We start from the raw sequence: 27,206 nt of genomic DNA, 5'->3' as shown, positions 1-27,206 counted from the left end.
TTACTATCTTGAGGTTCCTGCTCAACTCCGCGAGAAAACAGGAAATAATTGTGGAAGTGCATCATGGGTTTTGCATCAAGACAACGCACCGCCTCGTTCGAAATTGTCTGTTAAAAGGTTTTTAGCGAAGTATGGCATCCCAGTGCTAGACCGCGCATCTTATTCCTGACCACCATGTGACTTTTATCTGTTCCACAAGAGTAGTTCTGCATTAAAAGGAACGATATCTCAGTCAGCTGAAGCAGTGAAAGAGAAAGTGGCATGTGTCATCAAGGAGCTAACAGAGAAAAATTTGCAGCTCTGTTTCCATCAATGGAGAATTCGCATGGAGCGTTGTAGGGATAGAGCAGGGGATTGTACTGAGGGTAACAGAAAATAAGTTTTTTAAATAAAATGTTTTACAACAATACTCCCGTTAATTTATAGCCGCACCTCGTAGATTCTGGTCAGGCTTCACTGCTCTCCGGAGTTAACGGCGGCTGTTTACTCCTTTGCCCGCCAGACACCGCCTCCTCGGTAGTTGACTATATCATAACTCCCATCATTGCCACGAGATGGCACAACAAACGCCAATTAAATATAGAACAGATAACAATAAATACATTACACACTCATCATGAAGTGAAGCAGGGATGGCTAGAGAACAAATGTAAGGATGTAGAGGCTTTTCTCACTAGGGGTAAGATAGATACTGCCTACAGGAAAATTAGAAGAGAGCCACTTGTATGAATATCAAGAGCTCAGATGGAAACCCAGTTCTAAGCAAAGAAGGGAAAGCAGAAAGGTGGAAGGAGTATATAGAGAGTCTATACAAGGGCGATGTACTTGAGGACAATATTATGGAAATGGAAGAGGATGTAGATGAAGATGAAATGGGAAATACGATACTGCGTGAAGAGTTTGACAGAGCACTGAAAGATCTGAGTCGAAACAAGGCCCCGGGAGTAGACAACATTCCATTGGAACTACTGACGGCCTTGGGAGAGCCAGTCCTGACAAAACTCTACCATCTGGTGAGCAAGATGTACGAGACAGGCGAAATACCCTCAGACTTCAAGGAGAATCCAATCCCAAAGAAAGCAGGTGTTGACAGATGTGAAAATTACCGAACTATCAGTTTAATAAGTCACAGCTGCAAAATACTAACGCGTATTCTTTACAGATGAATGGAAAAACTGGTAGAAGCCGACCTCGGCGAAGATCAGTTTGGATTCCGCAGAAATGTTGGAACACGTGAGGCAATACTGACCCTACGACTTATCTTAGAGAATAGTTTAAGGAAAGGCAAACCTATATTTCTGGCATTTGTAGACTTAGAGAAAGCTTTTGACAATGTTGACTGGAATACTCTCTTTCAAATTCTAAAGGTGGCAGGGGTAAAATACAGGGAGCGAAAGGCTATTTACAATTTGTACAGAAACCAGATGGCAGTTATAAGAGTCGAGGGGCATGAAAGGGAAGCAGCGGTTGGGAAGGGAGTGAGACAGGGTTGCAGCCTGTCCCCGATGTTATTCAATCTGTATATTGAGCAAGCAGTAAAGGAAACAAAAGAAAAATTCGGAGTAGGTATTAAAGTCCATGGAAAAGAAATAAAAAAACGTTGAGGTTCGCCGATGACATTGTAATTCTGTCAGAGACAGCAAAGGACTTGGAAGAGCAGTTGAACGGAATGGACAGTGTCTTGAAAGGAGGATATAAGATGAACATCAACAAAAGCAAAACGAGGATAATGGAATGTAGTCGAATTAAGTTGGGTGATGCTGAGGGAATTAGATTAAGAAATGAGACACTTAAAATAGTAAAGGAGTTTTGCTATTTGGGGAGCAAAATAACTGATGATGGTCGAAGTAAAGAGGATATAAAATGTAGACTGGCAATGGCAAGGAACGAGTTTCTGAAGAAGAGAAACTTGTTAACATCGAGTATAGATGTAAGTGTCAGCAAGTCGTTTCTGAAAGTATCTGTATGGAGTGTAGCCATGTATGGAAGTGAAACATGGACGATAAATAGTTTGGACAAGAAGAGAATAGAAGGTTTCGAAATGTGGTGCTACAGAAGAATGCTGAAGACTCGATGGGTAGATCACATAACTAATGAGGAGGTATTGAACAGAATTAGGGAGAAGAGAAGTTTGTGGCACAACTTGACTTGAAGAAGGGACCGGTTGGTAGGACACGTTCTGAGGCATCAAGGGATCACAAATTTAGCTTTGGAGGGCAGCGTGGAGGGTAAAAATCGTAGAGGGAGACCAAGATGTGAATACACTAAGCAGATTCAGAAGGATGTAGGTTGCAGTAAGTACTGGGAGGTGAAGAAGCTTGCACAGGATAGAGTAGCATGGAGAGCTGCATCAAACCAGTTTCAGGACTGAAGATAACAACAACACACTCATCATAACTTAGCGGCAATGAATTGTATACACAAACCTTGTTTGTGAATCGGTCTGCCGGTGGACAACGTATCAAAATGCCACAGTAACACTTTGAGATTACTCTTCAAATACAAACAGAAAACGCAGCGGGTGTAGAATAGATGATTTCTGTCAGTTTCAAGAGTAGTAATATGAAGAGAAAATATGCACCGAACTGTTTCGGGAGCTGTGTATCTAATTAGCATGGAGCAGCCAGCGGACAGGAGTGGAGGGCACGTGCGTAGTGCACGTGGCGCCAGCGGCCAGCGTCGCCATGGCAACCGTCGGGCGCTCCCCTCCACGGCGCAACGCAGGCGGACAGCTGGCGCCACCTCGCCGCCACGTTACGTTTACGCTCTGCTCCGGGAAGGAGTTAATGAGAAGGAAAGCGGTAGTTTTTATTACAGCGCGCCCGGCAATGCCAGATGCGGGGCTCAAGAGAGCATTAAATTGCTCAATCGAACCTCGTTTGGGCCCCATTGTCTGACGCGCCGCACTTTTGATTCACTCATTACCCTGACGTCATGCACAGACGCCCTGCTGGACTAATTTATTTGATTGTGCAGTGCGTAAATGTGGAATTCGTTTGTTTGCAGCGTGTGGGAAACAGGTCGGTGAAAGTTGCTGTATTTTCGTACGTTTCTTTGTTGAGCTGTTCCTGGGCGGATTTCATATGTTCGTTATAAAGACTCTGTGAACGCTGTGTATCTCTGACGAAATTGCTATTCTTTTCCGTAAGTGCTTTGACTGGTTTGATGCGGCCCACTATGCTCCACTCTCCGACTGTAGTAGCACTTAAGCCATCATTCCCAATTGTTTGTTGGATTCATATAGTGTGTCGTGTAAGAAGTAACATACGTCTAATTTCGTGAGTGGCTAAAGATTCAGAAAAGAGGCTTTCGGGAAATGATGTTACACAGAGTTGCCCACAACTTCGTTAACTCTTATATCATTCGATATATTAAAGAAAATACCTGTAATGATATTTGTACTTTTTTTAAAAATTCTTGCAAACACGAGTGGAGTGATAAACGCTCGGCACTGTTGTCGAAATTTTTCGCTAAGTTGTCCACGAAATGTCCCAAACATGAAAGAGAAGACGTCAGGAATCGGCTATTACGGTTTCAAGCCAGGTTGCCTCGTTGTATGTAGCAAAAATGCGAGTATATGGTGATGCTATTAGAGTAAATCATTTCGTATTGACCCTACTTCAAACCACATAGAACTGTGTCGGGTACGATTCTTGTATACTTCTAGCGTATTAAAAGCGATCAAGGAAACCTGTTTTATTGTGTTTTATAGCGTATCAGAAGGGATCAAGGAAATCTGTTTGATTCAGGTTTAAATGAACAGCTTTTTGGAAACACAGTCTGCTTATTTGGTGTTGTTTAGGCCGCAGTAGCCGATTCAAGTAGACTCGTCTTTCAGTTTTAGCACATAATTCGGATACTTCTGCGAAACTTCTCGACGCCATCACTATTATCACCGCAATCGTTTTCTCAAGAACTTTATAATGTCGTCCAAAAGTAACTCGTTCCATTTTAAAACAAAAAATTACTTCTACATCAGTTATTGGGTTGGTGCATAACTTCGTAGCTTTTTTCCGTAAGTTTAAGAAACACAACAGATACACATAACAGAGACTTTAGTCATCAATAATATGTTCTCCGTCACTATGTACAATAGTCTACCAGTGCCGGGGTAACTTTTCGATTTCGCGACTGTAGAAATCAAGTGGTTTTGAGGCAAAGAACTCATAGTCATGATGGGAACGCATTTTCACCCGGAAAGGAAGTTCCTTGAAGGTTGTTCGATAGAGTGTGGAAAAGGTGAAGATCGGAACGCGCAAGATCGGGTGAATAAAGTGTCTGCAGAATGACTTCTCAACCCAACTCCCGTTTAGTGTTTTTCATCAGTCTAGCAGAATGTAGGCAGTCGCTGACGTGGAGCGGCATCATTTCACGAAGTCTTCCTGCTCATTGTTATTGGATTGCGTGTGTAAGACGTCTCAGTTGTTGACAATAAATGTCGGCAGTGATGCTTGTACTTTGGGGAAGCAAAACCGTCTTTCTCGCACCAGATGCATAAAATTATCTAATGTGGATGCGAGCAAGCCGGCCGCAGTGGCCGAGCGGTTCTAGGCGCTTCAGTCCGGAATCGCGCTGCTGCTACGGTCGCAGGCTCGAATCCTGCCTCGGGCATGGATGTGTGTGACGTCCTTAGGTTAGTTAAGTTTAAGTAGTTCTGATGACCTCAGATGTTTGCAGGAACCATACACCCGATTTTTGAATCTTCCCCATTGCATGCAAATGTCGCACAGTGGTGGAATGATTACAGTTCATCACATCTGCCAGTTCTCGAGTGCACTGTTATGAATCATTGTGTATTACCGCGTTTAAACGATTTTCTTCATCAAAACCCGAAGGTCTTCCCGATCGTGGAGAATCACTTATGTCAAAACGATCCTCCTTAAAACGAGGAAACCATTTTCAAGCCGTGCTCTGTCCAGTGGCACTATCCCACACACGGCACAAATCTTTCTGGCTGCCTCCGCTGCTGTTTGCCCCTCTGCTGCACTTAAACAAAAAAAAAGAATATGTCGGAAATGTTCCTATTCCTCCACATAACATTCCATTTTCTAGCGTCCACATTTCTACTCACTATCTCCAGATGACAAAATGACTGGCAATATGTGAACTCAAATAGCAACAGTGAGCTACGAATAAAATAAACCCATAGCAATCGGAATACCAACAAGCAGAACAAAGGCGCTACGAACTCATGCACCAGCCTAACACTACATGTATTAAGAATATTAACAACAAAATTACGAGGCCTTCATTCTAATCCCTGGCTTTCGTTATAATTCGTTCTGTATTGCCTCTCTTCTACATTGTAAGTTATTCACAAACCACCGGTCCGTAATTTGCGGCAATTGCGTGACCTGTGCGTGAATATCTGGTGCGAAATACCTTCGGAAACCTTTTAAGGACTTGCAAAATCCGTACCACACACAATCGTTGCTCTATCGCATTCCAGAGACGGATCAACACTGTTTCAAGCAGGTGGCCATAATATTCTGGATCGTCGTTGTATGTCCTCAGCTCTCCTCGCCATCTTCTTATTTTATCTCCGCTACTTCTTATCCTTCAAGTGACGTTCAGTTTGAGACAAGTTTGTTCAAAATTGGCATCCACTCTTACGTGACAAGGACTATCGATTTCAATTCAGCGCTTTACATTGGGGCACTGCGCTCTCTACCTTTATTTAGAACCTTGGTTCCATCGCTTTCATGCAGGAGCTAGGGAACTAGGAATTTTTGAAACAGCTACTGTGTAGGAAAAATCTCCTCTACCGGCACGGCGATGCAAAAGTCCGGCGTGTCACGTAACTGGAATGCCGTCGGATTTTGTAGTAGCAGAGTACTTCACCCACAACCGCACGACGCAGCTACACTATGTGATCAAAAGTATCCGGACACCTGGCTGAAAATGACTTACCAAGTTCGTGGCGCCCTCCATCGCTAATGCTGGAATTCGACATGGTGTTAGCCCACCATTACCCTTGATGACAACTTCCACTCTCGCAGTCATACGCTCAATCAGTTGCTGGAAGGTTTCTTGGGGAATGGCAGCCCATTCTTCACGGAGAGCTGCACTGACGAGAGCTATCGTTGTCGGTCGGTGAGGCCTGGCCCGAAGTCGGCGTTCCGAAACATCCCAAAGATGTTCTATAGGATTCAGGTCAGGACTCTGTGCGGGCCAGTCCATTACAGGGATGTTATCGTCGTGTAACCACTCCGCCACAGGCCGTGCATTATGAACAGGTGCTCGATCGTGTTGAAAGATGCAGTCGCCATCCCCGAATTGCTCCTCAACAGTGGGAAGCAAGAAGGTGCTGCAGTATAGACCTGTGCTGTGATAGTGCCACGCAAAACAAGAAGCGGTCCAAGCCCCCTCCATGAATAACATGACCGCACCACAACACCACCGCCTCCGAATTTTACTGTTGGCACTACACACGCTGGCAGATGACATTAACCGGGCGTTCGCCATACCCACACCCTGCCATCGGATCGCCACATTGTGTACAGTGATTCGTCACTCCGCACGACGTTTATCCACTGTTAATCGTTCAATGTTTACGCTTCTTCCACCAAGCGAGGCGTCGTTTGCCATTTACCGGCTTGATGTGTGGCTTATGAGCACAATCCAAGTTTTCTCATCTCCCGCCTGACTGTCATAGTACTTGCAGTGGTCCTGATGCAGTTTGGAATTCCTGTGTGGTGGTCTGGATAGATGTCTGCCTGTTACACATTACGACCCTCTTCAACTGTCGGCGGTCTCTGTGAGTTAACAAACGAGGTCGGCCTGAACGCTTTTGTACGTGTCCCTTCATGTTTCTACTTCACTATCACACCGAAAACAGTGGACTTAGGGATATTTAGGAGTATGGGAATCTCGCGTAGAGACGTATGACACAAGTGACACCCAATCACCTGACCACATTAGAAGGCTATGAGTTCCGCGGAACGCCCCATTCTGCTCTCTCACGATGTCTACTGAGGTCGCTGATACGGACTACCTGGCAGTAGGTGTCAGCACAATGCACCTAATGTGAAAAACGTATGTTTTTGGGGGTGTCCGGATACTTTTGATCACATAGTGTACATACCCACATTTCATGACATGTCAGAGGAACACAGTGGTAACCATCTGCACAAGGACTCGGATGACAGGCAATGGCACACGAAAGCTTAGACCACACCGGGATTCATATTGCGCGTGTTTGCTGCGCGGTTGAATCTAACTTTAATCGGCGCGATAATTTTCGAACACGCTCTCCGAGATCTCTTGTGACGGAATCTTACACTCCTTAAACTGCCAATCCCACTGTGTTTTGCTGTCGGTTGCGCTATCCCCTACTTTGCTTGTTGTTGACACTTGTTACTGACGGGTGTCTGGGTCACCTAGACCACACCTCGTGAACTTCGTACATGTTTTCTTCAGTACGGTATAGTACAAAATGTATTCGCACGAACGCGTCAGTTTTAACTTCCGAGTTTGATGAAATTGTTAGTCGGTGGATGGAGGAAGGTGCCAGTGTTGTGGATGAAGGTCAAGAAATGGACGAAAAAGACGACGATTTCACAATAGCCAGTGATCACAGTTCTGCTATCGAACAAGAGCACCTTTCAGAGGAAGAATTTAGCACAGTTATGGTAGGGATCTGTCAGTTTCTCAAATAAAATACTTAAAGTGGTAGTTAAAATCAAAAGTGTGCTGAGGGGTGAAAAGAAAAATGTAGATCGTAGCACTGAAATCAACCCATAGCAACCGGAATACCAACGTGCAAAACAAAAACTCTACGAACTTATGTACCAATGTAATACTACAAGCGTTAAAGAGTATTAAACATACAGTAAAAACTACGAGGCGTTCGGTATAATATCGTTTGCCGAAAACCTCATATCGATATCTTCAACGTTCACGAAACAATAAGGGTGTTATTAGATACATTTTACGTTCACACTGTGTATGTTTTCTTTCTGAATGGCATCGTAAAAAAATATGCAAACTTAAACTCTGGAATTTAGTTTTATGTGTAAATTTACTTTATAGTTTCTGCAGAAATAGCATAATTTTTCAGAATCTGAAATTTAGTTCTCCAACTGTCCCATTCATAAATCCTTTTTATAAAACCACACCAAAGCACTTTATTTTGTGTAATAAATAGTAAAACGCTGCAGGTTCTGTTTAGTGCAATAAAACAAACAAGGAGCGTTCAAGCAACACTTAAATGATGTAAAAATAAATGCTATATAACATAAGTTAAAAATTTCAAATGATTTGTGCCTTAAATCGCTGTTTAAACATATGGGTCCCAGAGACCCCCATCTCGTTGTATGCGTTGCAGAAAAATCACCTCGTGAGTTAAGGATTATTGTCGTCGTCTAGCGTCTTTGTATTATTTTCCAACCTGTGGGCGAGTGAAACTGCTTTGAAAAAGATTCAAGTTTCCAGATGAACAGCTGCTTGTGAGGCACCACACGTATCAAATATAGAAACTGCTACAAACGAAGACGGGAATTAAAATGTTTGTTGGGAAAGTACCTGTATGGCATTTTAATACCGGAAATGGAAAAAAATCACTCTTTGCATAGCCAATTTAGGCAGGAACACATAAATTAGAGAAAAGTAGGAATAATGGAACTTCTCCTAATAAATGTTCATGGGTCCGTTATGAACCTCTCGTGTTTTTCCTACCTGCCAATCACTCAATCAATTAAGACGAAGTCTTAAATTGATGTAGAAGATTATAAGATAAGAGAATATAAAATTAATAACTTCAAATCACATTTATTTTTTTAGAAATACAGAGCAAGATTTAGGAAATGTTAGCTTAATATACACAGCCGGAAAAAATTAGTACACTTTGAAAGAAAACTTCGATTTTGATATGATGACAGCGTATGCCACCTGTGGGATAGATGTACTGATAATGATTTCAACGTCGTCCGCCAATAGACAGCGTAGTGGCATAGCTACCAGAGCGCCATCTATGTCCACCCTTAACAGGGAATGCTCACAGCCAGCAAGCGAGCAAGTAACCATGCTACGGAGACGCACTCGTGCTTCCTACAGCCAACTGAATGAGTATGAGAGGGCTCAAATTGTGGCGAGTGGCGGGATGGCCCTTTCGGAAGGTTGCCACACACGTTGGACATAATGTGTCAGTTGTGCAATGATGCTGGTAGCAGTGGTCACGTTAACATTCTCACACCTGTAGACGAGGTTCCGGACGTCCACGCAATACAGAGACCCGCCAGAATCGTAGTGTAAGGGCAGCAACTGCACATCGTACAACTAACACAGCACAGATAAAGAGGGCTTGTGAGCCCGGATGTGTCGACTCGAACTGTTGCGTACCGGTTATTAGCAGTTGCACACCTGTAGGCCATCTTCCACTCATGCCACAGCATCTACTTGGACTGCTCGATTGGTGCTGTCACAGGATCTCTTGGAAGATGGAATGGCGCGCCGTGGTCTTTAGTGATCAAAGCAGATACTGCCTGCACGCAAGTGGTGGCCGTTTGCGCATACGACGTAGACCTGGTGAGTGCTGTCTCGTAGAGTGCATTCGTCAAGGACACACTGGCCCCATCCCAGGCCTTATGGTCTTGGGCTCGATAAACTACAACTCTTGCTCACAGGCATTGCATAACGTATCCCAGGACAGTAGCCGCCATCTATACGATCGACTGGTTGCCAGAGTCAGTCCCTGGATTATGGTCTTTGGATGTTAATACCACACACTAACACATGTGTTTCAGCATGGGTCGACATCTGGTACCTCAGAACTGCGTGTGCTACTGGTTTGTAAATGTAATCATTTCATGTACCCCATATGCCCTGCTACAGCAATAAATCCTGAGCGAATTGAAAATCTCTAAAAGAGTGTACTAATTTTTTCTGACAGTGTATATTCTTTTAAATTATTTAATCCTGCTAAGACACAGAACCTTTAGAAAATACAAAGTCATCTCTAATTCATTTCAGATTTCAAGCACTTCATTTGGAGATCTCCTCGTTACAGTTTGTAGTACTAGAAGCTGTGATTCAAAAAATGGCTCAACTGGCTCTGAGCACTATGGGACTCAACGTCTGAGGTCATCAGCCACCTAGAACTTAGAACTACTTAAACCTAACTAACCTAAGGACATCACACACAACCATTCCCGAGGCAGGATTCGAACCTGCGACCGTAGCGGTCGCGCGGTTCCAGACAGCTGTGATTCCTGTAGTTCTAATCTTCATCTATAAAGTTATCATCAAAACCTACCTTATCGTAGAAAATATGCAAATAGGCACGTGCAAGAACCACTGTTTCCACTTGACTATGATGTAGTGCTATGGGACCGAAATTTCGCAGCTCATAAAGCAAAAACATTTTCATTGTGCAACGTGCACGACTTAGTGGGTAACCGAATATTCTATTAGTACGTGATAACGATCGGTTGTTGTAGTAGCCAGGGTTTGGCTTCACACAAATTTCGTAACAGAGGAAACGCATCGTGTGCTACAAACACGAGCGGGAAAGGGTTTTATCTCCCTGGTAACGGGGTGGACTTCGGCAAACCAAATGTTCCATTACTTATTTTTTTATGTAAGTCGAAGTCATAAGTTTGAACAAAGCTGAAATCTCTTCATGAAAACTTGTCTTAATAATAGTTACTGGCAAATGATAGTTTGCTCTCTCCCGGCAATCCATGGCAAGGATTTTCAGTAGGTAAGACCCCTGGAACACCTGTTGGGCTGGGCAACAGTCAAGCGCTTTCTGTATCGAGGTAGGCTGTATGGAGGTAAATCAGGACGGCACGGACAACATACGGTGTTGCGTTACTTAGAAAGATAACGACACAAATCTGTTAAAAGTAGGGCACACCTAGCGTCTTTAACCATTCATAAACATATCGCCAGCTGTCCTAATTGCCGGTTATGCGAATCTGAGATCCTGGCGTGAAGCCTCCACAGAGGGTACTTACATCGTGAACCTGTACACAGGACCTGGACTCATGTGAAAAGGCCATGTGTTGCTGCTTCTGTGCCCAGAGTTGCCGGGTGCAGCACGTTCGCCACGTTTAACTTTTCCGACGCTTCAAAGGGATCCGCAACAATGGTCGTCGTGTGACAGTCTGTGGTGGTACATTCCACGTCGCGCTGTCCACGTGTGTTGCTCCAAACAACCCCGTTTCCAGACTCCTTGTACGTGACGTGTCTGTAAGATGCTGCATGATCAAGCAAACACATCATTCCTCCCGGGTTCTAGTCAAACGTTGCCGTTGAGATTCTGCAGTGCGTTGACTACGGTGATTCTGAACCTTAGCGAGCGACACACTCACGGAACAATAATCCGAGCCTGGATGTGAAACGACCCTGCCGCTGTCAAATTCTTACATAAGGCATAACACATTTTTCTCACAGATAACCAACGTTCCAGTTCGATTGCTGAATGACAGACCCGCAGTTTTAATCGCCAGTAATGCAGATTTTATTTTTAATTTGCTATTTCGCTCATATTATTTGTTACTAATTCTGTACCTTTGCAGTTATTTCAGTGTGTGCTTATGACCATGATGTCACGTGGCCCACTCTCATCAACAGATTTGCTGTCATTCGAGAACCCGTGGAAACTTCCAGAGAAACGTATGAATTTGCTCGTTGGCCTGGTCTTTACAGCAGGAACATTTTAAACTGTGTTTGTTGTGTACGGCTCCCACTAAGGAAACAATTTCTCTTGTCTTCACTGCCTGCAATCTCCTGAGAGATGCAGCTTTTACATTTCTCAAATGGAAGATGCGGGGCAATCGCTAGAAATCTCTTAATAGGACTTCCTCTTCTTACCCTTTTCTCTGGATGCGTTTCGGTGATTTTTTTCCCGTAACTAATACGATGTCAACCAATATGCGTTAAATTTAATTCACTGTTCGCGTAAAGTGATCTACCAACAGCTAACGATTTGACAGAGTAAATATTTTACGAACAACATACTGAAAATAATTCTGTGTAGCTCTCAACAAACTCTATGTATGTAAACAGAAGTTCAGCTGCTATTGACTTGACAGTGTAATTATTTTACGAACGAGATATAAAAAAATAAACTGCGTAGCTCGCAACAAATTCTATTTATGTAAACAGAAGCTCAGTTGCATTTCATCCAACTGTCCAGAGATCAATACATAACTGATCATGTATGTCACTTCAGCGAACATACGTGTATGCAGAAAACAACAGAAAAGTTGCTATTTTAAATGCATACTGACTACACAATTTCATCGAAAACCTAGAAAATAGACCCAAAACAGGGTATTTTTATTTCAAGAAAGCAAAGACAATAAAATTAGTGTTTTAGCTTGGTGGTTAGTCCTGGTACGGAGAAACGGTACTCTTTTTATGAGGCTATTATCGTTTGTCTAAACGAAGTGTTATGTGCTCCGCCCTGCACATGAGGAACAGCTGTAGACCTTAAATCGAGCCTTGCGGAACACGCTTAATGTCTCCCCCTTTAACCTCCATCCATAACTTCGGGGACACACGTCATAGGCCGTTCGAGTTTCAAATGCCATAGGTTCAGCGAGAAGGTGTCAGTGGATCACCCATCTTTTCAGTGGAGACATGTGCGAGGATAGAGTGGCTTTGTTGCGGTCACAACAGCGAGCGGGCGCATCGTCTTTTGGAAGCGTAGCTTCCTTGAATCTCATATATAAAGTGACGTCTCCATTTCACTGTAGATAGTTTGTCATACGCTAAAGGTATTTTAATATGTTTACACTATAGCCTTATATGATAGGGAACAGCATGTTGTCGTAACGCAATTAACCAGTGAGATACAGGGTATCAATTCTTTTCCTCCAAACAAAACTACGCGGTTATTTCCTTCCAGATTAGTACTTCTAAATACATGCTGCTGCTCTTAAAGTATTCTACATTTCTAAGGCGCTGCAGTCATGGACTGTGCGGCTGACCCCGGCGGAGGTTCGAGTCCTCCCTCGGGCATGGGTGTGTGTGTTTGTCCTTAGGGTAGTTTAGGTTAAGTAGTGTGTAAGCTTAGGGACTGATGACCTTAGCAGTTAAGTTCCATAAGATTTCACACACATTTGAACCTTTTTGTTTGTTGGCTAATTCTTCATCACTAAAAATCATTGCACACTAAGAAACATTTACAGCTAATAACACTTCGTCACTATTTGTTTCACGCGCACCATTAATTAGATCAACTTTAACATATGTTTCAATGCGTCTGATCTACGAAGATTTTGGTTCCACTGTGCTTCATTCAAATCGAGTATTCCCTATCTAGCCGGCCGAAGTGGCCGTGCGGTTAAAGGCGCTGCAGTCTGGAACCGCAAGACCGCTACGGTCGCAGGTTCGAATCCTGCCTCGAGCATGGATGTTTGTGATGTCCTTAGGTTAGTTAGGTTTAACTAGTTCTAAGTTCTAGGGGACTAATGGCCACAGCAGTTGAGTCCCATAGTGCTCAGAGCCACTTGAACCATTTGAACCATTCCCTATCTCGGGAAACTATTTTATTGTTGAGATTAGCGTAAAGTCCCGGTGGAATTCAACTTAACGCTGTAAATATCAGAAAAACTTAAATATATATTTTTCTTACATAATTTCTTCTCAAAACACAAATTGCTCTGTCGCTGAATTTTACACACACACACACACACACACACACACACACACACACACACACACACACACACACATCATGGAGGAGATGAAGTGGTCGCTTGACAAAAGGCGGTGGATGGACTTTGACACTCTGTGTTCTAAAATATTTAGCGGTCATACAGATACGTTGAAATTTGTATAGATTCGTGGATTCTTGAATGGGATTTTCACTCTGCAGCCGAGTGTGCGTTGCTATGAAACTTCCTGGCAGATTAAAACTGTGTGCCCGACCGAGACTCGAACTCGGGACCTTTGCCTTTCGCGGGCAAGTGCTCTACCATCTGAGCTACCGAAGCACGACTCACGCCAGGGACTCACAGCTGTACTTCTGCCAGTGGATTCTTCTTGCAAAAGTGATTTATCTGAGAATATTAGCACATTTGTAATCGGAAAATAAATATTTTAGACCAAAAAACGGACCCTGTGAATTAATCGCAATGTACGTTCCTCTAACGTCCACCTATTACCTGCACACGTCGCAGACCGTTTGAGTGGCGCCTTTGTAGTACGATAGATTTCGCGAGATGGCCTTTCAGTGGATCGTTGCATCTGCATTGACCTTGCAGATATCTGTACATGGGTTATTGGGCATTGTTGCGGGCACAAGAGCGAGCAGGTGCGTGATCACGGTGAAGCACACTTTCCTTGTATCCCACAAATATAGAGAGGTTTCCATATGCAAATTGTAAGAAGACAGCCCACAGAGAAGGCGAGTGACCCTGATTTCGGACGTAAATACACGTCCGCTAGCGCCTAGGTGGCGTTCAAAATAGAAGCGCGCGTTTTGACAGCTAAGAGCGGTTTGACAGAAGTACTTGGGGCCTCAGTTCACACTTCTCTCCACAGATGGTGGTGCATCTGAAATATGATAAGCCCAAGGAGAGAGACGCACTGCACCCAGGCGGGAAAAAACCGGGCATTTGAAGGGGGACAATGGTGAACTCTTCATGGTCACAACTGCGCGACTACGTGAAAAACAAACTTGCTCAGAAATTAATAACTAATTGTTCCAAATGTGTCACTGAGTAGCTAGTAGGATCACCGTAAGCAAAAAAAGAGACGATTTCGCAAGTGAAGCGCGCTTTCGATATCTGCATTAGTTTGTAATTATTGTAAATTAAATATTTTGTATATTGCCAAAACCATAAAAACAGATATCAAGGCAACACATTGTGGGATTACAGCAAACAGTGTGCCTGCGGATACATCTCGTAGAGCTGTATCGGACAGTCATAGCAGACTCACTAATATTGTACTCATTTTTAAATGGCACAGCCGGCCGTAGTGGCCGAGCGGTTCTAGGTGCTTCAGTCTGGAACCGCGCGACCGCTACGGTCGCAGGTTCGAATCCTGCCTCGGGCATGGATGTGTGTGATGTCCTTAGGTTAGTTAGGTTTAAATAGTTCTAATTTCTAGGGGACTAATGATCTCAGAAGTTAAGTCCCATAGTGCTCAGAGCCATTTTAAATGGCACGCTGAAATGTGTTTTTCGTGCAGTTGCCAAACAACTATAAAAACACTAAAAATAAGAATGTAGAGTTTAAATTATTTATCAATACTTATTCCGAAAAACACGAAAACTGAGGATATGCACAGAAAAATGTTATTTATAAAGAAACTATGGCAGGCAGAAGGAGACGGACGGTAGCTTGAGGTTTCTCGGAAAATTTACAGATTTATTGGAAAATTTCCATGTAGAATGCTTAAACTATGAATTTCAGAATTGTCTTATCAAGTTGATTTGATTTCAGCGATCGCAGACAGAGGGTGGACATCTTTAAACGGGCAGTTCAGTATAGACATGAGGGTCAATCTCTGTGAGTCGTGCTTGATGAGCGGCAACATAGCTGCGATTAATATCGTGGTGGGTCGTTTGTAGAACCTTGTGTTTTTTTTCTGTTTGCATGTGCGGAATTCATCTGTGTCCAATCTGGACTTAGGGGAACTCATGATGTGCCGGTTGGGTGTAGGACAAGCTCGTGGGGACTCTTATCAGTTTTAGGCTGTTGTATCCAGCTAAACGTTAGACTTAGAGTAATTTTAGTGGGAAGCCAGTGTGAAATATGTAGTTTGAACTGGTGCTGTTCAACTTCAACTATTTTTTTTGTGGAAAGCTCAAGGGATTTATCGTGAATTAGATGATAGCCTCCGCTGATATGTAAACTCTGTGCGAATTTTCGAGAATAAACTGTGAATTATATATTTCTTTATTTTTCGTGTTCAAAAGCAATAAACTTCAGTTACAGAAAACGTCAACCAGCTGTGTGTGCGTACCTAATTTCTAGTATAGCAATTTCTACTCGAATTTATTTAAAAAATATTTTGTGAAATTGCGACAAGTACGAGTAGGCGCTACTAGGCATAAAACGCTATTACATTATTAAATCTAGCCACATCCTACGGAGGCCCATTGAACTGTATTGTGCTGGCTTTTGTGTCGGTGATATTTTCTTAAATTAGCCCTCCGAGCTAATTTATAGAGAAATGGTGAACTGCCTGACTTAATTCTGGCAAGTTTTACAAAACATTTATTCATCACTCACCACACCGTTAGCAAAAGTCTGTGGTTCGGTCGCAGGGTTCACAAATTCTTGTTGCAAAAGTAATTTATTTCAGTATCTTGTTACATTAAATGTCTTTTGTCTATTTACTATCCATGAGGCTGGGTTCCTAATCCTTTTATGGGTCTTTTTATCCTTATTTTCACATCGTCATGTGGTAACAGTGTTTGGTGAGGATATAGTTGTATTACGTTCCGCAGTTGATATGGGTGGAGAAAGATTTAAGCGTTACCCAGTAGTTTGTAAGGAGATCTCTCCTGCAATAAAAATGCGTAATTTTAAAATAAAATGCCTATATTATATTGTTTTGCGAAATGTACTATGCTACAGAAACCTTTATTGTTTACCTTGGTCTTTGTTATGTTTCTCTTTGAACTTTTTTCTCTTTTGTTCCTTCTCGTCACTGATGCTTGATGAATCATCAGCTGTTGTGGCAACGAAGTCAGGATCAGCAACAGAGTCATCACTATTATCCAAACACGATGTATCAATTAATTTTGAACTATTTCCTGTTGTCATCACGTCAGCTGTGCCATTATTGGGACGAACATTAGAAAACCACGAACTACAGCACCCAGCATCAGTGAAAAGTGGTTCCCTTTTATTTGCACCTCCGTCTCCTGTAGAAAGACGCGAATGGCGTCTAACAATAATTATTACTGCGACAACATAAATTATTTGTAGCGCTAAACAGAACTGCAGCCAAAAATTTACGAAAAATATTCTTAATTTGTATATAAAACGAGAAATCGTAATTATTTTTGTTGTCTACGGAATTTCGGGGCTTTTTCAGGTTTTCAATTGTATATACGAAATTACGTTCTTTATCATTGTTACAATAAAAGAAAATGAGTACTTACGTTCATCATCTTTCGTAGGGTTGAGAACCACGTCCATTATTTTTAATGCTCTACTAGAGTACATAATTATCCAAAAACGTAATAAATGATACTAATTACAAAAACAGCACACAAGGAACCCGTTCACACAGATGTTTACCAATTAATGTGCTAAGCGAAACAACTGGTTATACTTGTACTGATGACGACATGTACAATGAACATACTTATTGTTGGCTACAAACAACCTGGGACGACAATGCTACCAACTTAATGGGCGAGTGAAAAACATTGCATGCATCTACACAGTAAAATTTCCCTGTACAAACATCGTAACTACACTTACGATATTTGTTCCGCTACAATTCTCCCAGGAAAAACATCTTAACATAATTTGCGATCATTATCATTGGTGAAAGAGCCCCTTAGCTGACTTACGATATTCTGAAGATTGCTATTGCTGCTTAAGTTGCGGCGCTAGAGATACGATACTTACACAGAGGAAAATTACGGAGGCAACAATTCTGCCGAGCATCGTAAGCCAATTTAGCCATTTTAATACTGGACCATTCCGTGCCAAGTGGTCTAATATCGAGAAATGTTCCCACGTGACCATCATGGATTTTGATGAAATTTTGTATGAACATTCACACATGTTCTCAATGAACACTGTTAAAGCTTCAGTTTCATAAATTCAATACTTGCAGAGATATAGTCACTTGTTTGAAACCGTAGCACAGCTTCCGGTAGTGCATCCTTGAATTTTCAGCAACTTTGAGATGAGATATCTCTGTAAATATTTGCATGAGAGAAACAAAACTTGGCCATCTTATACAACTTTTAGAGCTCTTTAAAGTAAAATATTAAGTAAAGGATTTCTGAGCAATTTTCATATAGATAATTTGAAGCAAAGTTGGGCGGAAAAAAACTGTTTAAAAAAATGCGAACTTTAGTTTTTTATATCTCCAAAAGTAATTGTGGGATGTACATGAAACTTTGCACACCATAACTCACCAACACAAGGTCCTAGAATATAAAATTCCATTCTCCTATTGCTTTCCATTATTTCACAAATCTAGGGTGAAGTTGACGATTTTTCAAAAAGTGCTAAAAACGGGCATTTTTAGTCAAATTTTTCAAAAAAGTATTTTCTCCAAACTCTTCTAAACTACGGTCATTAGAAAGAGCATATTCTAAACTATCTAGAAAAGTGGATTTGGTTTTGCAATGCAAGCACATAAGGCCATACAAACTAGCATTATAAAAGAGGCGCAGTGTAAGTTTGAACACATTTTTCTGTTACTCAAATTATACCTGAAACCTGTTATTATACCTAATAAATGGAAAGCAATAGGAGAATGGAATTTTATATTCGAAGATCTTGTGTTGGTGAGTTATGGTGTGCAAAGATTCATGTACATCCCACAATTACTTTTGGAGATATAAAAATCTAAAGTTCGCATTTTTTTAAAACAGCTATTTTTTCGCCCAACTTTGCTTCAGATTATCTATATGAAAACTGCTCAGAAATCCTTTACTTAATATTTTACTTTAAAGAGCTCTAAAACTTGTATAAGATGGCCAAGTTTTGTTTCTTTCATGCAAATACTTACGGAGATATCTCATCTCAAAGTTGCTGAAAATTCAAGGACGCACTATAGAAAACTGTGCTATGGTCTTAAACAAGTGCCTGTATCTCCGAAAGTATTGAATTTATGAAACTGAAACTTTACCAGTGTTCATTGAGAACATGTGTGAATGTTCATACAAAATTTCATCAAAATCCATGAGTGTCATGTGGGAGCCTCTAGACCAGGCATGGAATGACCCTACTTGGAGCTGTCGAGCGGGAGCGCCTTTCAGTGGATCGCAGCATCGGTATGGGCCTTACAGAGAGAAGGTCAGCGCCTTTTCTGCCGGCTGTGGAGCATTGTTGCGGCAGGAGCGCGGACGGGTGTACCCGGCAGAGGGAGCGGCTGCGGCTCCGTGGCAGATGATCCGGCCTGATTGGGGCCCGCTCGCCGCTCGCCGCTATCGATTGGCGGAGCGAGGGCGCGCGCCAGTATTGAACCCGGCGCTTCGCCGCGGCCACTGACGCCCGAGCCGCCGCACCGCACTTTCTCTGCAAGGAGCCTCGCGCCGCCACCGCTGCGGGCGCAACCAGTAGCGTTGCGTCAGCTGACCAGCGAAGACCAGGCTGGCTTCCCAAATGCCGATACTCCAGTGCTCTTTCTTTATTGAGTGAAGTCGAATCGCCTATATCGGGGTACAGACCACGGTTTTATCTATCTAACGTGGAAGAGATCTACGAGGGCGTTCAATAAGTAATGCAACAAATTTTTTTGTGAAAGCAGGTCGGTTTTATTTAGAATTCCAGGACACCACATTATTCGCCACTCTTTTGGCTACAAAACCCTATTTTTCAACATAATCTCCGTTCAGTACGACGGCCTTACGCCACCTTCTTGGTATGGCACGTGTGCTCGCATGCTACCACTCTACTGTCATAGGCGGAGCCAACGTCTTGCTGCGTCAAGAACCTCCCCGTCATCCACTTACTGCTTCCCGCTGTAGTGCGCCAAACAGATGGAAGTCGGAAGGTGCGAGATCCAGGCTGTAGGGTGGATGAGGAAGAACAATCCAATACACACTACTGGCCATTAAAATTGCTACACCACGAAGATGACGTGCTACAGAAATTTAACCGGCAGGAAGAAGATGCTGTGATTTGCAAATGATTAGCTCTTCAGAGCATTCACACAAGGTTGACGCCGGTGGCGACACCTACAACGTGCTGACATGAGGACAGTTTCCAACCGATTTCTCACACACAAACAGCACTTGACCGGCGTTGCCTGGTGAAACGTTGTTGTGATCTACATCTACATCCATACTCCGCAAGCGACCTGACGGTATGTCAGAAATGCGTACCATCACGTTTCCGACTTTGATAAAGGTCGGATTGTAGCCTATCACGATTGCGATTTATCGTATCGTGACATTGCTGCTCGCGTTGGTCGAGATCCAATGACTGTTAGCAGAATATGGAATCGGTGGGTTCAGAAGGGTAATAACGGAACGCCGTGGTGGATCCCAACGGCCTCGTATCACTAGCAGTCTAGAAGACAAGCATCTTATCCGCATGGCTGTAACGGATCGTGCAGCCACGTCTCGAACCCCGAGTCAACAGATGGGGAAGTTTGCAAGACAACAACCATCTGCACGAACAGTTCGACGACGTTTGCTGCAGCATGGACTATCAGCTCGGAGACCATGGCTGCAGTTACCCTTGACGCTGCATCACAGACAGAAGCGCCTGCGATGGTGTACTCGACTACGAACCTGGGTGCACGAATGGCAAAACGTCATTTTTTCGAATGAATCCAGGTTCTGTTTACATCATCACGATGGTCGCATCCGTGTTTGGCGACATCGCAGTGAACGCGCATTGGAAGCGTGTATTGGTCATCGCCATACTGGCGTGGTGGTATGCGGTGCCATTGGTTACACATCTCAGTCAACTCTTGTTCGCATTGACGGCTCTTTTAACAGTGGACGTTACATTTCAGATGTGTTACGACCCGTGGCTCTACCCTTCATTCGATCCCTGCGAAACCCTACATTTAAGCAGGATAATGCACGACCGCGTGTTGCAGGTCCTGTACGGGACTTTCTGGATACAGAAAATGTTCGACTGCTGCCCTGGCCAACACATTCTCCAGATCTCTCACCAACTGAAAAGTCTGGTCAATGGTGGCCGAGCAACTGGCTCGTCACAATACGCCAGTCACTACTCTTGATGATCTGTGGTGTCGTTTTGAAGCTGCATAGGTAGCTGTCTGTACCTGTACACGCCATCCAAGCTCTGTTTGACTCAATGCCCAGGCGTATCAAGGCCGTTATTACGGCCAGAGGTGGTTGTTCTGGTTACTGATTTCTTAGGATCTATGCACCCAAACTGTGTGAAAATGTAATCGCATGTCAGTTGAAGTATAATATATTTGTCTGATGAATACCCGTTTATCATCTGCATTTCTTCTTGGTGTAGCAATTTTAATGGCCAGTAGTGTAGTTTTGGGAGCTCGTCACGGGTGCCCAGACTCGAGTGCCGCCTTGAGTTGTTAAGGGGGAGGAGAGGTTGGATTGCATTTTTGTAGCAACGAACACGTTCAAGTCTTTTCTTCACTTTCCTGAGAGTAGCGCGATACACTTCAGAGTTGATCGTTGCTTCTTGAAGAAAAGCGTCGCCGCGTGACTGCTACGGTCGCAGGTTCGAATCCTGCCTCGGGCATGGATGTGTGTGATGTCCTTAGGTTAGTTAGGTTTAAGTAGTTCTAAGTTCTAGGGGACTGATGACCACAGATGTTAAGTCCCATAGTACTCAGAGCCATTTGAACCAAGAAAGGCGTCAAACAGAATAACCGCTTCAGAGTGCTAGAAGGCCGTCACCATGACTCTACCGGACGAAGATGCGGCTTTGAACTTTTTCTTCCAAGGAGAAATGGTGTGGCGCCACTGGGATTGCGGCTTTGTTTTCAGTTCGAAGTGATGAACTCATTTTTCATCGCCTGTGACGATGTTTGACAAAAAATTCTCAGTTTCAGTCTCGTAATGCTCAAGCAGTTCCACAAAGATGGTCTTTCTCTTAGGCGGCGAGGAACCCAGCGGGCTAAACACCTTTGCGTATCCCAATTGGTAGACGTCCAGCTGAGCAGCGAGGTGTTTGATCGTGATCTGTCGATCACCTCGAATAAGAGTGTCCACACGTTCCAACATCGCAGGTGTCACAGCCGTGTCCGGCCGGCCGCCACGCGGGAGATCGGACAGGTTTGCGCAGCCTTGTTGCGATAATGACCGACTTGAGGAATCTCAGTGACAGCTCTGTGCTTGGAACGCATCTCCGTTACATACGCCATTTTGAAGGCTGTGCATAGCGCCGCCATCTATTGGAACGTTATGAAACTGTAGGGGCTGAAGGCGGAATATTTCACCATGTTTCAACCGAAATTAGCCGAGAAAAAAAAACACGGCTAACTGAACGCCCTTACTATATTCACAGTATTTCGAAGTCTGCATCAAACGTCTAGAAGTGATAGACCTGGTCGGGCGGAACAAAGAAAAATTTCGCTTACATTTCCCGCCGACGCTAGGCGTCCTTTAGTATTCGCCGGCCCGATGACGACGAGGTTCCACTGAACTACCAAAGACTACTAAGTGTTCCGCATACTACCTAGTCCAGTAAGTCGATAGATTGATTTTCAGCATCAGAAGGTCGAGAAGGAGAAAGAAACCGGGACGTGCTGGAAAGCAATTCTTCCGAATTTGTTACGTAAAAACTCTTACAGATTTTTAAATAAAACAAACGTTAACATTTTACATCTTTATTCTTCACATTTACATATTTGCAGCCCTCTGCCGGTAGAGGGCTTCGAATTGTAGTCTGTAACATGATAGTGTGTAACGTAACTATGTCGGTATGTGAGAAACAACGTCCTGTAATCGAGTTTCGGAGTCAAAGAGTTCGTCCACACATGGAACACCGTCTCCTTCCCGCGTGGCAAACCCAGACTTCCCGCGAGCGCTTCAACATCTGCAACAATCCGACGCCTTGGGTTCACTGCCATCGATCATCCTCCATACAGTGGCGCTTTCGCCCCATCCGATTTTCATCTGTTTCCAAAACTTAAAGAGTACCTTCGAGGACTTCACTTTGATAGCGATGTAGCGGTGGAATCAGAGGTGAGGTTGTGACTCCTTCAGTAAAGTCAAACTTTCTGTAGTGGCGATATCAACAAACTGATCTCTTGACGGGAGAAATGCGTTCGTCGCCAGGGTGACAATGTTGAGAAATAAATATTTAGACATGAATAAGGAACTAGAGTGTTAACAAAGTTTGTTTCATTTAAAAATTCTCTAAAAGTTTTCACATAAAGGTGTTGAAGACCTTACTTTCGGCATGTTCTCGTATTTTAAAAGCGAATCAGAGGCTGTAGTTTTGCCTGACCTGCCTCCCCCCCTTCCCCCCTTCAAGCGGTGCAGATGGCTGGATTATAGGTAACACACATTGCATACGCATGCCGCAGGTTGCCTATGCCCTGTCGCCTCACAGGGGCATGACCATCAGGTGCCTAATGTCGCCCGGAAGCATCAGTGAACATTTTGCCTCTAACAGAAGTTATTCCCCTGACGTGATCTATCATTCGTGGAAGTTCGATGCAGAGACTTTGAAACAGGCTGTATACTTAATGAGGAAAAAAGGGAACGATCATTCACTTGATATCAACATTAGGTATTCGTCGCTGTGGAGACATAGTTTGGTCCTAGTAAAAATACTGTAGCTACTATCGAAGCGCATAAGACCTGGTGCAGGGGTTGACAATTGTTCCTCAACATGAGGAGAACTGATGCATTGAGTAGGGGGGGGGGGACTATTGTATGATCACGATTAACAGTACACTCACTGCAAGCAGCTCATGCGTTTAATGTATAAGAGTATGCGTACGGAGCGATTTAAACTGGAACTGCATAAAATCCAGAATGAGATTGTCACTCTGCAGCGGAGTGTGCGCTGATATGAAACTTCCTGGCAGATTAAAACTGTGTGTCGAACCGAGACTCGAAATCGGGACCTTCGGTTTCAACTGCATAAAGTAATCGTAGGGAAGGGAGAAGTCACAGGGAGATTCATTGACAGAATTCTCAAGGAAGTGACATCCGTCCACATAGGAACTTGCTTACAAAACGCTTGTTCGACCGATACTTGAATAGTGGTCGTCATTCTGAAACCGAAGTAGAAAGAAGTGATAGAAGAAGTACAAAAGACACAAAGAAGAGCAGCATAGAAGAAGTACAAAAGACACAAAGAAGAGCGCACGTATCATCATAGGTTCGTTTAGGAAGCACGAAAGGGTACCGAAAGAGGAATTGGAGCTCACACGGATTCTTGCCAACAATCGATCTTCCCTCACACTGCACGCTATTGGAACAGAAAAGCGAAGCAGAGGGAGTGGCAGTGGTACACAAAGTAAGCTTCACCACACACCGTTAGACGACTTTCAGTGTATAGAGTTAGATGAATGGCGGAAAATAAGAGAATGTCGAAAATTTCGTATGATGAGGCAAGACTTTATTAAGCATGACACTGTTATAGTTGTTACTGAAGCTGGTTATACAGTCGGTCGCAGCCACTAAATCAGATTTTCAGTATCGAGACTGAAAAAGGCAAACCTACATCTATAGCATTTTCATGTTTTGACTGGACTACAGTTTTTAAATTCTGAAGTCGTTTACATCTTGTACAGAAACGAGTCTGCAGGTATGACGATCAAAGCAGAATCCAGTCTGCACTCCCTGGAGTCAAAGATCGTGAAAGGGGGCAGAAGTTAAGAAGGGAGTTCTCAGGGTTGTAACTTATTCTCGTGTTACTCAGTGAGTGCATACAACAACTAATAAAGGAAACCAGGGAGAAATTGGGAAATTAAGTTCACAGAGAAGAAATAAAAACTTCTAGGTTTGATGCTGATATTGTAATTCTGCCGAAGACTGCAAAGGACTGGAAAATTAGCTGAACGAAGTGGATAGTCTTTCGAAAATAGTTTATAATACGAACATGAAAAAGTAAAACGAGGGTAGTGGTTTGTAGTTGTATTAAATTAGGTGACGCTGACGGAATCAGAAGAGGAAATGTGACTGAACACAATAGAGTTGCTGATGATGTTTGGTTCGCGGGGCGCTCAGCTGGCTCGGAGCGCTATGGGACTTAACATCTGTGGTCATCAGTCCCCTAGAACTTAGAACTACTTAAACCTAACTAACCTAAGGACACCAGACACATCCATGCCCGAGGCAGGATTCGAACCTGCGACCGTAGCAGTCGCGCGGTTCCGGACTGAGCGCCTAGAACCGCTAGACCCCTTATTAAGTCCCAGTCGTTACAGAGTCCAATCTCGCCACGTTCACGAATGATGATGAAATTATTAGGGCAACACAAATACCCATTCCCCAGGCAGACAAAATGCCCAACCCGGCTTGGAATCGAACCCGGGACCCAGCGATCCAGAGGCAGCAATGCTACCACTTTTTCTTCGTTTGTTTTCGCTATGGTTCGTTTCGTTTGGTCTGGGCGGACGTCACAAGACATCCGTTCAAGTTGATCGTTGATTCCTTGACTCAGTTTTTTTATTACGGAGAGAACGCACCCCTCTGACCGAACACGCTAAGCTGCCGTACCGATATCACTAGACTACAAGCAGCCGACCATATAGAGGTATTTTACTAATCGGTCACCAGAATGATTTATGATGTCAGATGTATATAGGATGGAAAATGTAGTTGGCAATATTTTTTCTGAAAAAGAGAAATATTTTAGCATCTAATATAAAAATTAGTGTTAGTAAAGTTTTTTGCGTATGTAGGCCCGGAAAATATTTCATGTCCGCTTAAGATACGCAGCCTAACTTGCATCGTCTAAATGACAAACATCATGTTACCTATCTTACTGTCCGCCCCTCGTAGCTGAGTGGTCAGCGCGACGGAATGTGATACCTAACGGCCCGGGTTCGATTCCCGGCTGTTCGCAGATTTTCTCCGCTCCGGGACTGGGTGTTGTGTTGTCTTTATCATCATCATTTCATCCCCATCGACACGCAAGTCGCCAAAGTGGCGCCAACTCGAAAGACCTGCACCAGACGAACGGTCTTCCCGACGGGAGGCCCTAACCACACCGCATTTCCATTTATTAACCAATTAAGGCAGAAAATAGGATGGCGCCTTTGACATAAACGCGGCTCATATCTCAAAGACGAACAACATTATACGAAAGAAGACAAAGGTGGTTTGACAAGTCTGGTAAATTTCCATGAAAGAATGGTGTGTGTGTGTGTGTGTGTGTGTGAAATCTTATGGGACTTAACTGCTAAGCTCATCAGTCCCTAATCTTACACACTACTTAACCTAAATTATCCTAAGGACAAACACATACACCCATGCCCGAGGAAGGACTCCAACCTCCGCCGGGATCAGACGCCATGAAAGAATGGAGCATTTTTGTTGCACCTTCATGGTTGGTAAGCTTGAGTATTCCAATGGTCGTATAAATAACACAGTACAGCGTACAGTTCACTGTCGACAGCTGTCTGAACTGGTCGGTTTGTCAACTGCGACTGGAAATGGAGAAAACAGTTTTCAGCATTTCCATTTACCCATCTTAAGGGGCATGAGATATTTTATTTCACCCGTTCTGCAATTGTCTGCGCTATATGGAAGTGAGACGTGAATGACGAACAGCACATATAAAGAGGAGAACAGAGGCTTCTAGAATGTGGTGCTAAAGAAAAATTCTGAAGAAATTATCGAAAAAGTAAAGGATAGGTTGGCACATCCTGGGATATCGAGGAATAGTTAATTTGGTAACGGTGGGTGGAGGGAAGGGGGGAGGGGGTAGAAAATTGTAGGTAGAGACCAACATTCGACTACAGTAAGCACGTACTACTGAAAGTAGGTTTCAGTAATGATGCTACTGAGCATACAGCCTAGCATGGGCAGCTGCAATAAACTGATCTTCGATCTGAAGATAACAGACTAGAGTGGAGATCTGCACCAAACAACTCAAGTTGTACATTTCTTCTCTCATTTACCTGTCAACTGGAATAACTTGAAGATTCAGGTTCAAATTTTGAAAGTCAGTAAAGGAAGAGTAGCAAAATAGGGTGCGAAGGTGGGTAGGTTTGGGTTGTAAGCAGCAGGCAGCGTGTAAGTGGTGTACGAGGTCTGCAGGCGACGGGGATCCTGCACGGCGGTACGGAGGCCCTTGTCAGTCGGCCGCATATTGATCACGTCCTTAGCCGGAATCCACGCGAGACGAGACGCCGCGCAGCCACCTTCATCGGCCTCTGCCTTTTGCTGGCTGTTTCGCAGACAAGCCGATACCCGCTCATCACTTTTCTTCTGTACAACTTAAAAGGTCTCATCACAAAATACGCGGGGCAGTTTAATTTCTCGAGCAGTGCTCGAATATATTCCATTGTCGCAACTTCTTAGTAGTGTCCTCATACGAGGGGCAGTCAAAAAATTTTAATTACCACTCGATAATATTAAGTTGCCTAATTAATTTTTTGTTTACAATTACCGACTATTCCGTCGCTGCTTGGAGGAACATACA

The sequence above is a fragment of the Schistocerca serialis genome, chromosome 9 (genome assembly GCF_023864345.2).
Source record: "Schistocerca serialis cubense isolate TAMUIC-IGC-003099 chromosome 9, iqSchSeri2.2, whole genome shotgun sequence".
Classification (NCBI taxonomy): Eukaryota; Metazoa; Arthropoda; class Insecta; order Orthoptera; family Acrididae; genus Schistocerca; species Schistocerca serialis.
Note: the sequence above shows the minus strand (reverse complement) of the source record.